Source organism: Euprymna scolopes, chromosome 46 (assembly GCF_053919585.1).
Source record: "Euprymna scolopes isolate OS-2025 chromosome 46, ASM5391958v1, whole genome shotgun sequence".
Classification (NCBI taxonomy): domain Eukaryota; kingdom Metazoa; phylum Mollusca; class Cephalopoda; order Sepiida; family Sepiolidae; genus Euprymna; species Euprymna scolopes.
This window is the reverse complement of record NC_136527.1, coordinates 55,896,901-55,909,618: the sequence shown is the minus strand read 5'-3', so window position 1 is coordinate 55,909,618 and position 12,718 is coordinate 55,896,901. Positions and strand designations below refer to the sequence as shown.

Genomic DNA, 12,718 nt, shown 5'->3' with positions numbered 1-12,718 from the left:
TGCAAAATATTTTAAATACGATGGACGTTCAATAGGTAATGACCCTGACCCACAGTCGTTTGTCTGATAGAGTAGAAATATTGCATTTGCAATGATTTATATCTCTATGGGTCATATGGCAAATTAAAACTCTGACTTAATTGTTGTTCCTGATTTACAGTGTGAATGGAGCCTGTCAAGTGTCATGCAGTGATCAGTTGTCTTATTTGAAATCACGCACACTATGAGAAACTTTTGATAAAATTAAAAGAAACGATTTCGCATCATATTCTTGTAAAACGTTGTCATTGTGAATTCCAATATGTCATGAAATCTGTAGCAGCAGTACCTAGATCTGGTTGCCCTTCATCTGTCATTGATGAGGCAACTCTCAGCTATGGGGAAGCTACATATTTTGAAGATCTATGATTGACTATTCGCCAAATCACTAAAAGGTCATGATTAGTGCAGGGTTTGTTGAAACTATTTGATGGATTCGAAGGTACTGACAACTTTTACCGATACAAAAACGCATTGCAAAAACGCATTGATTGCTGTACTGTACCGAATCAAGATTTACTATAGATCTGTTAAACAAGCTTTCACAATTTATAGTAGCTTATTATGCTTTAATTTTCAGGAAATTAAATAAAGTTATCAAAATCAAGAGGCGGGGCCTGATCAGCAAATATGCCCCTGAATTTCGATCCACATCACACAATGTGTGAGATCAGAAGCGCAGACGTCCATGAAATATTCTCCCATGTATTTTTGCAATACCTTGCGTCATCTGATTTTTACCTCCACACGCCAGAAATTTGTTTTTGAAAGCCGTTTCCAAATGATACATTTTGATTTATGAATTTCCACATCATCTACAAAAACTCCAGAGATGCATTAAACTATGCTAGAAATATAAAACTCTGTGATGTTCTTATCTGGAAAAAAAACTAATTACTGTGATAATTTTCGTTGTTCTACTTGTGTGAGAAATTAGACCAGGGCATTACAACATCAGCAACCCCGTTTCTTAACCTCTTCCTTTTCTTTTAAGAAAAGAACGAAAACATGAAACAAAGAAAACATGAAACAAAGAAAAGAACGAAAACATGAAATACACAAAATGTTAGAATAGACGTTTTCATTAAGTAAACTTTTGATTAAATACACACGTAATTTGGCATTAAAATTGTGTTTATCTTTTCAATTACTATTGTAGATTATTTAAGGAATAATACATTGTGACGTGCATATTTACTATAAAGGAAATAAATTAAACATTAATGCATATTACGGTAACCATTTAGTAAGTACTAATTAATACATAAACATAATTATTTAAATGAAAAATTGAAGAAACCGAAATTTTATAACAAAACATGTTTATATCTACAAATTTATAAGGATATAATAGTTATTTTCAATCAGTAACGGTTCTTTATTAAAAATCGTGGTTTTTACAGAAAACGAAGTAATCACAAAGCTTATAGATGGGTGAGTCAATATGTACATAGTGTTAATAAAATGCACATGTAAGTAATATATGTATGTGAGTGCATGACACTGTAAATGTGTGTTGATTTACCTTGTTATTTTTAGTCCGTGTATAACTGTTTGTTGCAATTGTTTCTGTTCCCCCAAACTCTTACTAATGTATAAGAATATGTGCGTGATATGAAGATATGTATGTGAGTTATTGAAGATTCATTTTCGCCTCTTTACCTCCTCCGGCCAAGTACAAACTTGTTGTTTGGCACAGATTCTTAGGTATTTAGGCCTAACAAGCTTGAGAAATTTGCAGAAATCTGATTTTGTTACCCAGGAAATAAATACATAGATGACATTGCAAAAGCTGCTGCAAAGAACTTGGGTTCTCTCTATCGAACTAGAAGACTACTCACACCTGAGAGTATCCTGTACATCTACAAGGCCACTATTTCCCATGCATGGAATATTGCTGTCACATCTCGGATGGTGCACCTACCACTAGTCTCTCTCTCTCTTAGATAGGCTCCAAAAAAGAGTTGTCAATCTAATCGGTCCCACTTTATCAACTAAGCTCCAGCCCCTGTCGCATCGCCGCAATGCTGCATCACTGTGCCTGTTTTACAAATATTTTAATGGAATGTGTTCTCATGAACTCGTTACACTTGTACCCCCTCGACATACATATCCCCAACAAACCCACTTAGCAATAAGATCTCACTCCTTCACTGTTGATGTCCGTAAATGCCAGAAAGCTTTCTATTCTATTAGTTTCTTCCCTCGAACAGCTAGACTTTGTAATTCCTTTTCAGCTGCCTGCTTCCCTGTCTGTACTGATATGCATAAATTTCATTGTAACATAAACAAATATCTTGTTAATCTTTCCTAGAATGCCCCCACATAGTGGCCCTTTACGTCCAAGTGGCGATATGCCTTGTAAGGGGTTGACGTGAGTAAAAAACAAGGGTGTGCTTGTTCTTTTCATTAACGCATAGTTTTTTCTCACTTGCGTTTTCGCCTTCAAGCTCTCAAGAGTTTTGTTTTATAGTTGATTTGATTATTGTCCCTGACTTGCCATTATATTATCGTGGCCCTCATGTAACTAAAATAAGTTATCAAACAAAAACTATACGTGTAGATTTGCTGGTTTTAAAGGTTTTATTTAATGAGAAATAATTTGTGGAAGTAAAGACCAATATATAATTAACTAATTACTTCTTAATCAGTTTTACTAAGTTAGTCTTAATGACAGGAACTGAGAGACGCAGACAGCCAAACATTTTGCCTGTCTCGCTTCTTGATTCTGACTGCATGGAAACTTTTCTATCCTCAAACACGCGTGATACTTCTTTGCCATATCATGTGAAAATTGCATTTTATGCGTTTATCTAGCGAACGAAACTTTAAATCTCGCCACCTGCAGCATGACATATTTCGTTTGTCGATAGGTTACCCTCGCTAAAATGTATAAATTAACAACATTTTTATGGATGTACGGTTCCAAAATATAACAATTAGAGTGTAATTTTTCTAGTTTAAAAAATTATCAAAGATTGTGAATATTTGAGTTATCACGTTCTTGTAAAACTAACTTGTTTTTGAAATGACGATAGGAATTTATCACCAGCAAAAAGTATACGTAGGTAGTATGCCAAGTTTATTGTTCAATACTCAAATATAGCACGCTCATCCATACACCAAATAAACTTTAATCACCCTAAAATACTCATTGGTAATAATTTTATGGTGGAATGTGATTCCTCGTTTATAATTAATATATAGTTAAAAGTTTAAGCTTTCAAAAAGAGAAATGCATTTGTGTGTATGTGTGTTCATCACATATGAAAAAGTAGTTAAAAAACATTGTCGAAAAGAGGATTTAAATTCCCGTTCGATGTGGTAATTTTCCATCGTTAGAATTTAAAAATCATGTGCTTGGCGTACAAATTCAAGATGGTGAATTTTAAATTTAATTTCCAAGCACAGTTATTTTTAGAACAAGTCCCGGGGAAGACAAGGGAAATAAATTGTACGAAACTAAATTGATTGGATTTTCTCGAAGATTCCATTTCTATGTGCGGAAATACAGTATAGTTCGTTATTTAATTTGTGTTTGCTCTATCACTATGTGTACGGGTGACTAAATTATGACATTGTGTCTTTGCACTTAATGATACATATGAACGTTGAAACGATGCTATGAAAAAGTCTCTGCTGAATATTTGTTCAAACCGTATGTATCTGTTGCTCCATGATTCTCCTCCTAAAACAAAAATCCATTTAAAAAAGAATTAAAAAAAATAGTAAAAATAAAAAAGAATACAAAATTTCACTGGGTAAAATATATAGCAAAACAAAATGGACTCTATGTGCCTGTCAGATTTGCTGGAAGTTACGGCACCAGGAAACATTGTGTCGTTGGGCGCAGCAGTTAACGAATTTCCTGAGGTATTTTTTTGAATTCGTATCACTGTTATACTACCGTCTGTGTTTTCGAAAAATGTTTTTTTTCAGTTGATTAACGTTGATGAAGACATGTTTGCCATTCTTATCACGAAATGTTTCGGATATCTTCTAAGCATTTTGTAAGGGCCGGAGTAGGGTAGCATGTAATGGTCTCGGCATGTACTTATTCCAGCAAAATGTATAGCTAGGCGGGTCTAGTGTGCAACCAAGGTCAGATCTGATACCAAGAAGTACAAGAGAAAGGAATGCCATCCAAGGAAGCTTTCAGTATGTCATCACATACTGAAAGCTTCCTTGGATGGCATTCAACCAAGCCGTTCAAAGACGGGTTATATTGCGTAGTCAGTATATGCTTGCATCAAAGTAAACATGAAAGTTCATGAAAAGATAGGAATTGACCTGTTTACTCGGTGGTAATACTTTCCGGCACACCAAATCTTGATATTCGCTGTGTAATGAATGTTTTGGCAACATTCTCAGTAGAGATTTCTCTGATGGTTAAGGTGAGGCTTGACATATCTAGAGAATCTGTCGACACAAGTAAGAAGATATTTAAATTTCTTCAGAAACTTGTAACGGACCCACTATATCGAGCCTTATGAATAGCGTACTTCACTAGAGTGCGGTTAATATGTTGAGTGACTTTGGATTTGTTGCAAGGGCTACAACTTCATGACCAATCATGTACATCCTTGTTAATAGCTATCCATATGAAACGTGATGTAAGCAATTTCTGTGCTGCTCGGACGCCGTGTAACCTCGGAAAACCTACTCATCTGTGCCGGAGAGGTACGTATGGACGTTCATGTCCAGTCGAAATGTCGCACAAAATAAAATCGTTTGAGAAAGACAAGGGAACTTGTTGAAAGTTGAGAGAGACCGTCTTAAGTTGTTTAATTCTTCATCGCTCTCCTGGTCCCTAGCGATCTGATGAAAATCCATATCGTGAACAGGTTGTATGGCGTTCATGTGCAGACGTGATAGTGTGTTAGCGGTCATATTTTCGGTGCCTTTGATATATTTTATGTCCGAAGTAAATTGTGAGATATAATCCAAGTGACAGGCTTTCTTAAACGAATGTTTACCGGGCTTAGCAAATAAGACATGTGACCGTGATTTGTGATCAGTTAAAATAGTGAAATTAACATTTTCAACATAAATCTGAAAATCCTTTACTGCAGAATAAACAGCAAGCAATTCCCTACTGAAAGTACTGTATTTTCGTTCAGAATCTTGAAGTTTTTTTTTTAGAAAAGAAGGATAATGGTTGCCATAGGCCACCAATGAATTGTTTTAACCCTCCATCGATGTCCACATCAGCAGAATCCACAAATAACGGAAGTGGTTCGTTTGTTGTAGGAAAAACCAAAAATGTAGCGTTTGCTAAGGTCTTTTTTAAAACTGAGAAAAATTGCAATTCATGTTCACTTAATACAATGTCTTCATTCTGATTTTTCTGTTCCGAAGAAGATCGGTTATGAGCTGGGCGAAGTCGGCGCAGTTAGGTAAGAATCGTCTGTAAAAGTTAATTAAACCAATAAATTCTTGTAGTTTACACACAGTAAATCAGAACGGAATAATCGAAAATATATTGAATCTCGTCATTATTAGTGACAGACTTATTACTACTATTTTTTGAATTAATATGTTTAGGCTCAGAACTCGTCGCCATATTAGATTTTTGATCTCATGAAGAAGCTAACATTTTTGGTTGGCTATTTTCCCGCCTAGCACGACTAATGGTGATGCCATCATAACATGTAGGTAGTGCGTTAATAAATTGATTAAATGCTAGTAATTCTTCCTTAACCTTTTCATTGAAATTCAAAAATTTAGACATTTCGCCAAAAAGAATTATGTACTTGGGGAGTTTCCATGCAGAACCTCCCAAACATTTAATTGAACGGAGATTATTTATCCGTTGAATAAGGTCCAGGCATAGTATGCAACGAATAGCATTCAATTTAGAGTATCCAGGACAAAGACGAAACCCTCTTTAGTCAATTTTAACATGATCTCATCAAATTTGTCCACTTGAAATTTTAATCTTAAATCATTTGAAACAAAGCAGAAAAAGGAAATGGACGCTGGTGTCGCAATTTAAAAGACACATCCAGCTCCCTAAGTTTTAATAAATTAGTTCCCACAACAGGCGTATTAACAGGCATTTCATCCATCCCTTGTTTTAATTTATTCTCGGGATTTAAACGGTTTAATATATATTTCTGGCCACCCGTATCCAAAAGAATAAAAATACTGGACACCTTCATTGATATTTGAGTTCCCTGGCTCTTATAATTTTCGAGTCAAGGTCCCGATATTTGGGACAAACTTTAGTCGGGTGATCAGTAACTCTACATAATTTGAAAAATTTATTAATCTCGCCATTATTAGTGAACGGAATAATCGATAATATATTGATTATCGTCATCATTAGTGAGAGACTTATTACTACTATTTTTGAATTAATGTGTTTATGCTCGGAACTCATCGCCATATTAGATTTTGGATCTGCTGAAGAAGCTAACATTTTTGGCTATTTTCCCGCCTCGTACAACTTAGGTGATGCCATCATAATATCCAAAATGTCGAAAGTATACGACATGATGGAAGAAAGAGAGAGAGGAAACGTTCATTAGATTTATTCATTAACTTTCTGCGCACGCTGTTCGGAAATTTAGTGAACAGAATGTGAGCAATCATAATTATCAGAAAAAAATCTGCATTAAATGACTTGTCCATCTGAGTCAATTTTAAGTTAACTTTACGATCGAGAAGAATTCTGAGGTCTTTAATTGACAAGAATTGCACTAATCAAGAAATAATATACAATTGGATACAAGATCGAGTGCCTTCCCCGCCAAATTTAGATTTTAGTACAAGGAGCTTATCCGCGTCATCTTAATTAGATGTGAAAACTCGAATTTTTTTTAAGGAAGGTTCAAATTTCGAATTTATTTGACGACAGATTCCCACTGAATCGAGGACACTAATTCCATTTTCATAGGAACATTAGCATTAGACTTTCCCGGGTTAGATTCCAAACTTGCTAATTCCCTTCTAACTTCTGCCACAAATATTGACAATATTCAATCTCTCCTCCACTGAGGATTTTATAATTAACTGCTCGAAAAGATCATCTAGCTCGGATATCCATTTTATGTATATCTGGATAAAAATTCCTTTTAGATTCCCCATGTAGCTTTTCTCATATCCAAGCTAGGGTCATTGTTCTTCGAAATTTTTGTTTGCTTCTATTCGAGAAAACAAATTTGAATTAGCCATTATGGTTCGACGCTACTGATAACTCAATTAGTGAAAGATCAAAATGGCCGTTCTCACATGGGAATAAAAAAGACGTGAAACTACAAGTTGTAATTTTACGATAACGTTAAATTATAGTTGTCGAAAGAAAAAAAGGAAGAATTTCTTAACCCAAATCAGCGACCAAATAAAATATCTATTAAAGCAACGATATAAATTTAATAGTGCAAGGGAGATAACCAATACCTTCGCTAAGCTGAATATAATTTCGACCGAATGGTGGACCAAATTTATATAAAACAAAATTCGTCAACACAATATTTAAGCAACAGACAAGAAACATCAATAAAATTATAATTAATATTTTTTTATTTTCTTCTGATCAATAAATATCAATAATATCTTCACTTGATAAATTTGGCACCAAACGTACCCTTGACAATTAGTAATAACAAGCAATCTGAATGGTTCAAACAAAATCGTGGACAGACAAACTGACCAATGAGGAGCCTGCTTATTTCTGCAGAATTTCTGACAAGCTTTAGTGCTTATTCATTTTCTGACCAAATTTTAAACAATTTTTACAGTTCATAGATCATCTTCTCAGCTATATTTTGAAAAACAAAACAAAAAAAAAAAAACAATGCAATTTTCGTTCAGTAAAACAAAAGTTACTAAAAAGGAATTTTATTTTAAATTACTGTTCCAAAATTCTCAGGATTAGTAAGGAATGAGGAAACAGGTTTTCTTTTCTCTTTGGCTTTTGGTTACCATAGCAACTAAATCTGTTTTCGTTACCTCAAATCGGCTTGGAACGGCGGAGATGATGACGTAACAAGATACAAAAGGTCGATTAGTTTTTTTTTATATTGGCAAAAACTAACGGTTGATTGAACGGCACAATCCAGAGAGAGAGAGAGAGAGGGGGGAGAGAGAGAGAGAGAGGGAGAGAGAAAGGGGGGTAATAAGTGAAACAGGAAGAAAATTTTATTTCAAAGCTAAGCCTGGAAAAATCATGGATTACATAGAAACTGCGAGACTGAAAAGTAATATGGTTAAGATTAAAATTGGAAAAGTAAAAGGACTAGTTGTTAAAACAAAAAAAAGATATTCAAGTAAAAATATAATCAATTTATGACTTAAAATATTGCAGTACTAGGAATTGATTATATAATTTGAAATTGAATTTAAAAAAAAATCCTTAATACTGCAATATTTTAAGTTAAAAATTTATTATATTTTTTACTAGAATATCGTATTTCTCTCAATGCTATCTAATATATATATATATATATATATATATATATATATATATATATATATAATTTGTGTCAGGTCATGTCATATGCTACTGGTACCATGTAACCCATTACTACCTGCCTCATGATTGGGTTACCGGCGACTAAACTGGTCTCCCACCAGACTTATTTGGTGAGGAGGTTTGCTTGTCTCCATGAAGGATTAAAAACAAGACCTTCCAAAGGGCGAATGGACACTTTTTCGGGGTCAACGGCCAACTAGCACCATATGAGTTTGTGTGTATGTATGTGTGTGTTGGGATGGAGAGGGCTCCCATAAGCTGTGGTGAAGGCAACCTTTCTAGGAGAAGCAAATCTCTGATTTAAAAAAAACACGAAGCGGGAGACCAGTACCCGCATTACGCTGGTCTGCCATTTAACTTATTGCTGGCTATCTTGCTCTTGCTTGTTGCTGGATCTCAACATTTTGAACCAGGAGAGAGACTTTGCTAAGACTCTCTAACATCATCTGTGTACAGATACTCCCTCAAGCATTTGTCTATAAAAATGGTCCTGTGGCGATGGAAAAGTTGTGACGTGTGGAGGCTTGAAATGCTGGAAGCATGTAATAATTGATCTCAATGACCGTCTTCAGTGCCATGCCTGCTTGCGTGCGTAAAATCACCGGTAGGACTAAAAAAAAAAAAATCAATATTGGCCTCATGGACTTTAAGTGTCTGAGGCAGTGACACTCGTCTGACAAGACGTTGCAATCATATATATATATATATATATATATATATATATATATATATATATATATATATATATATATATATTTCTTTTCATGCTCGCATTTTTCTATATTATATATATATATGTGTAATCATAAATACACGCATATTTTAAAAGTGAAATTAGAAGTTTACTTACAAAACAGTAGAGTAACGTTCCAAGATTAACTTTTCTGCAATTAAAAAAATATTAATTTCTTTGCAATTAAAAAAGTACTTTTTAATTAATTTTTAATTTCAGTTTAAAAAAACATATTTTTTTAAAAATATAAGCAAATTACAATAATTATAAAAAGTTTTTTTCTTTTTTTAAAATGGTTGTCTATTTTGCATGTATTATGCCCCTTAGTCTTATGAGGTCCCTTAAACAGTTATCTCCCTTGGCCGGTCATTTTTCTTATAGGGTTTCCCCTGACTCGACACCGGCAGGTTGACCGGTGTTTCATTCCTTAATTGTAATCAGCAGCCTTTCATGTCTCTGTCTGTTATCTTCTGTTGTCCTTTCGCCGTTTTTAGTCATCTCCGGTAAGAAACATTATATATCTCCTGCTTAAAGACACTTTTTAAATAATTTTAACGTTATTATTATTTGTTTTTAAATATTATTTCATCTTAACTACGGACTTTGTTTATTTTCTTTACCCACATGTCCGACCCCCTCACTTTAAGCTGTGTTGTTCATTTCCTTACGCATACGACTCCGCATTTCACCCCTACTTCTCGATTCTTAGCTTTTCTTTTTGTGTTCTCAACATTTTTTTTTCGTTTGCTTTGTTTCTTTCAATATGCGTGTGTTTTTGTGAAAATATTAAAAATATTGAATGAATACTGCTTATCGTAATTTATGGAATTAATTAGGTACGGGCAATTGAATGCTGATGCTCAAAACGTATAAACATTTAGAAAATTCACCAAAAACTCAGGAAATTAACTAATTTTAATGAAATTTTCAGTATTTATAAAATAATGATCGCGGAATATAAAAAAAAAACTCTTTATTTTTTATTTAAATTTGAGTGGAAATGCATTATTATATTTAAACAAAAAAGTACCTTTACTAAAGTTACGGTTTTCAGTAATAAATAAAAAACGCAAGAATTTATTTTTGCTTTTTTTTATTGTTACAAATTACGATGCTTTATTTATATAATAAAGCATCGTAATTTGTAACAATAAAAATAATTTTTACAGAAACATTACGAAAAAAACACTGAAAGTCTGTATTAATTAATTCGATATAACTTGAAGAAAAATGAATTTCTCGAACTACCAATATTACCATTGAATTAAACATTATTTATTAGTATTTTCACACACACAAAAATTATAATAGCAAAAATATTTCTACTTTTTTTTTTTATTACAGATTTCGCTTAATTTTTATATGCAAGATTTTAATAATTTCCTTGCTCGAAAGAATGTGAAACTTTCGGTGTAACAAAATTTTTATATAATCTCGAACAATAGTTAAAAAAAAATTAATTTAAAAACAGGAACATACAAAATAATTAAATTAAAAAATGATAAAAATTGATACAAACGTTCAGAATATGAATGTATGGATGCACGTCTGGGGGAGGGGGGAAGAAATCTGACACCTCTACCTCCTTTTACTATCATGACTTCATTTTGAAACAGCGTTTCGATTGGCTGAAATTTTGGACCTCCTTATAATCATGTTTACAAAATTTTAGTTTGTTACGTTTTTGGTGAACGGTAAATTACTTGCTTTTTACGGGTTAATTAAGTTATTTTTGCTCAAACAAGGTGTTTTTTTATTTAACTCAATATCTTAGGACTTTACTTTACTAATTATTTTTTAAATAGTCCCAGAAAACGAATATTTATCTTTCAAAGGAGTTTTACAATGAATATATTTAACTTCAAAATTTAGCTGAATTGGTTAGCTCGCCGTGAAAACATTTTTTTATAATTTTTTTTCACGTGTACAAATATTTTCTTCCTTTAGGAAATTAACTTTAATCTCTAATCTTTCAAATACCATCAAAAAGTAAGTCGGAAACCTACAAAAAATTATGATAAATCGGCTTTCAAAACTAGGTCCCCCTATTTTTGCCCGTCCATTTTTGCCTGTACCTAGTGTTAATTAAAAGGATTAAAAATAGAAACAAATCGAACTTATTAGAGGGGGTAATAACTTCCGGTGAATGCCGGAAAAATATCGAGTAAAAAAAATGGCGTTTAGTAAGTCATTATTTGTATTTTAAACTAAATATGTTATCGTGTTTATTTTCAGTTTTGTTTTCTGCGAACTTACTCTTCCGTTCGTCATCTGGAATGTAAAATTGAGCTTGTAAAGTCAATCACATTTGAAAAATCGTTTCCTTTATAAAAGCAGATAAAGTTACTCGAAAGCAGATTATAAAACAAAAACGTAAGTATTACTACATGAATTTAGTATCGATTTTTGCGCATTTGCAGAATACGTTAAAAATGTAAGGGAGATAACTACATTTACTAAACGAATAATCCTAATGAAAATGTTGATTTATCGTTGAAACTTGTTGCTGTCGATTGTTTTTTGTATTTAATATTGACTCAAACATAAAAAAACTTCATGATCGTTTACCAAAGAAAAAAATAATTTTATAAATTTGTTTTTAACTTTTTCGCAAGTTTAAAGTAAAAAAGAAATTGTTTTTTGTGTTTTCATTTTTTTTTTCAGCAAATTATTTTATAGTTTTTCGGGTGTAAATAAATATATAAATTTAATCTAAAATAAGCACCCACTTTCTGACCACATGGTGATAATTTGTTTTAGTTGTTTTGTTGGCCGTTTTGGTAAATTGTTGTTTACTTTCCACATTAACACTCTTTTTTTACATGACAACCTTTATAGGTTTTCGGGTATGCTGAAAACGAATATCACATTTAAATTTGTTGCAAACAAGTATGCATCTGGATATTAAACATTGTTATTCTTATTAGTGGTGGCCAATTCAGTATACACTTGCACCTACACTGATAACATAAACTAAACTAACTTGCAGCAAACATGTGTGCACTTGACCAAATCAACAAACCTTACAAATAACTTTGACTAAATTAAAAAAGAATCATGATTCTTACACAAATTACAATATTACGGTTCTGAATTTTTTAGATGAGGAACGATTCTTTGTATGATTTAGATTATTATGTGAAGAAAAGGAAAAAAATGATTGATCGAGAAGAGAAGGATCGGCATGCACTTACCTTGAATACTAACCAAGAATTGTTGTTGTTGTTGTTAGCCACCCTTTTAAAGTTTTTTCAGTGCTCCAGACCATGTGATAGTTAATCATCTGATCCTTCCATTATATAAGAGGGGAGATTCCCTTGTCTTTTTTCCTTTCTCTTTCTTTCACCACAAGTTGATTCGGTTGCCGGCGATTGCACGTAAATCTCTTTCACTTTCGTCTGGCGAAGATACTACAAGACGGTTATGTTGCGGAAGGGGGCAATTTTTTCATAACCTAAGGTAAGTGCATT

General features: G+C 33.0%; 1 long non-coding RNA gene across 1 annotated transcript in view; it reads right to left on the bottom strand.

Annotated features, from left to right (window-relative positions):
- The window catches only part of LOC145271194 (uncharacterized), a 154,514-nt gene that overhangs the window by 41,478 nt on the left and 100,318 nt on the right, over window positions 1-12,718 (bottom strand). The gene's annotated exons all lie outside the window — the stretch shown is intronic.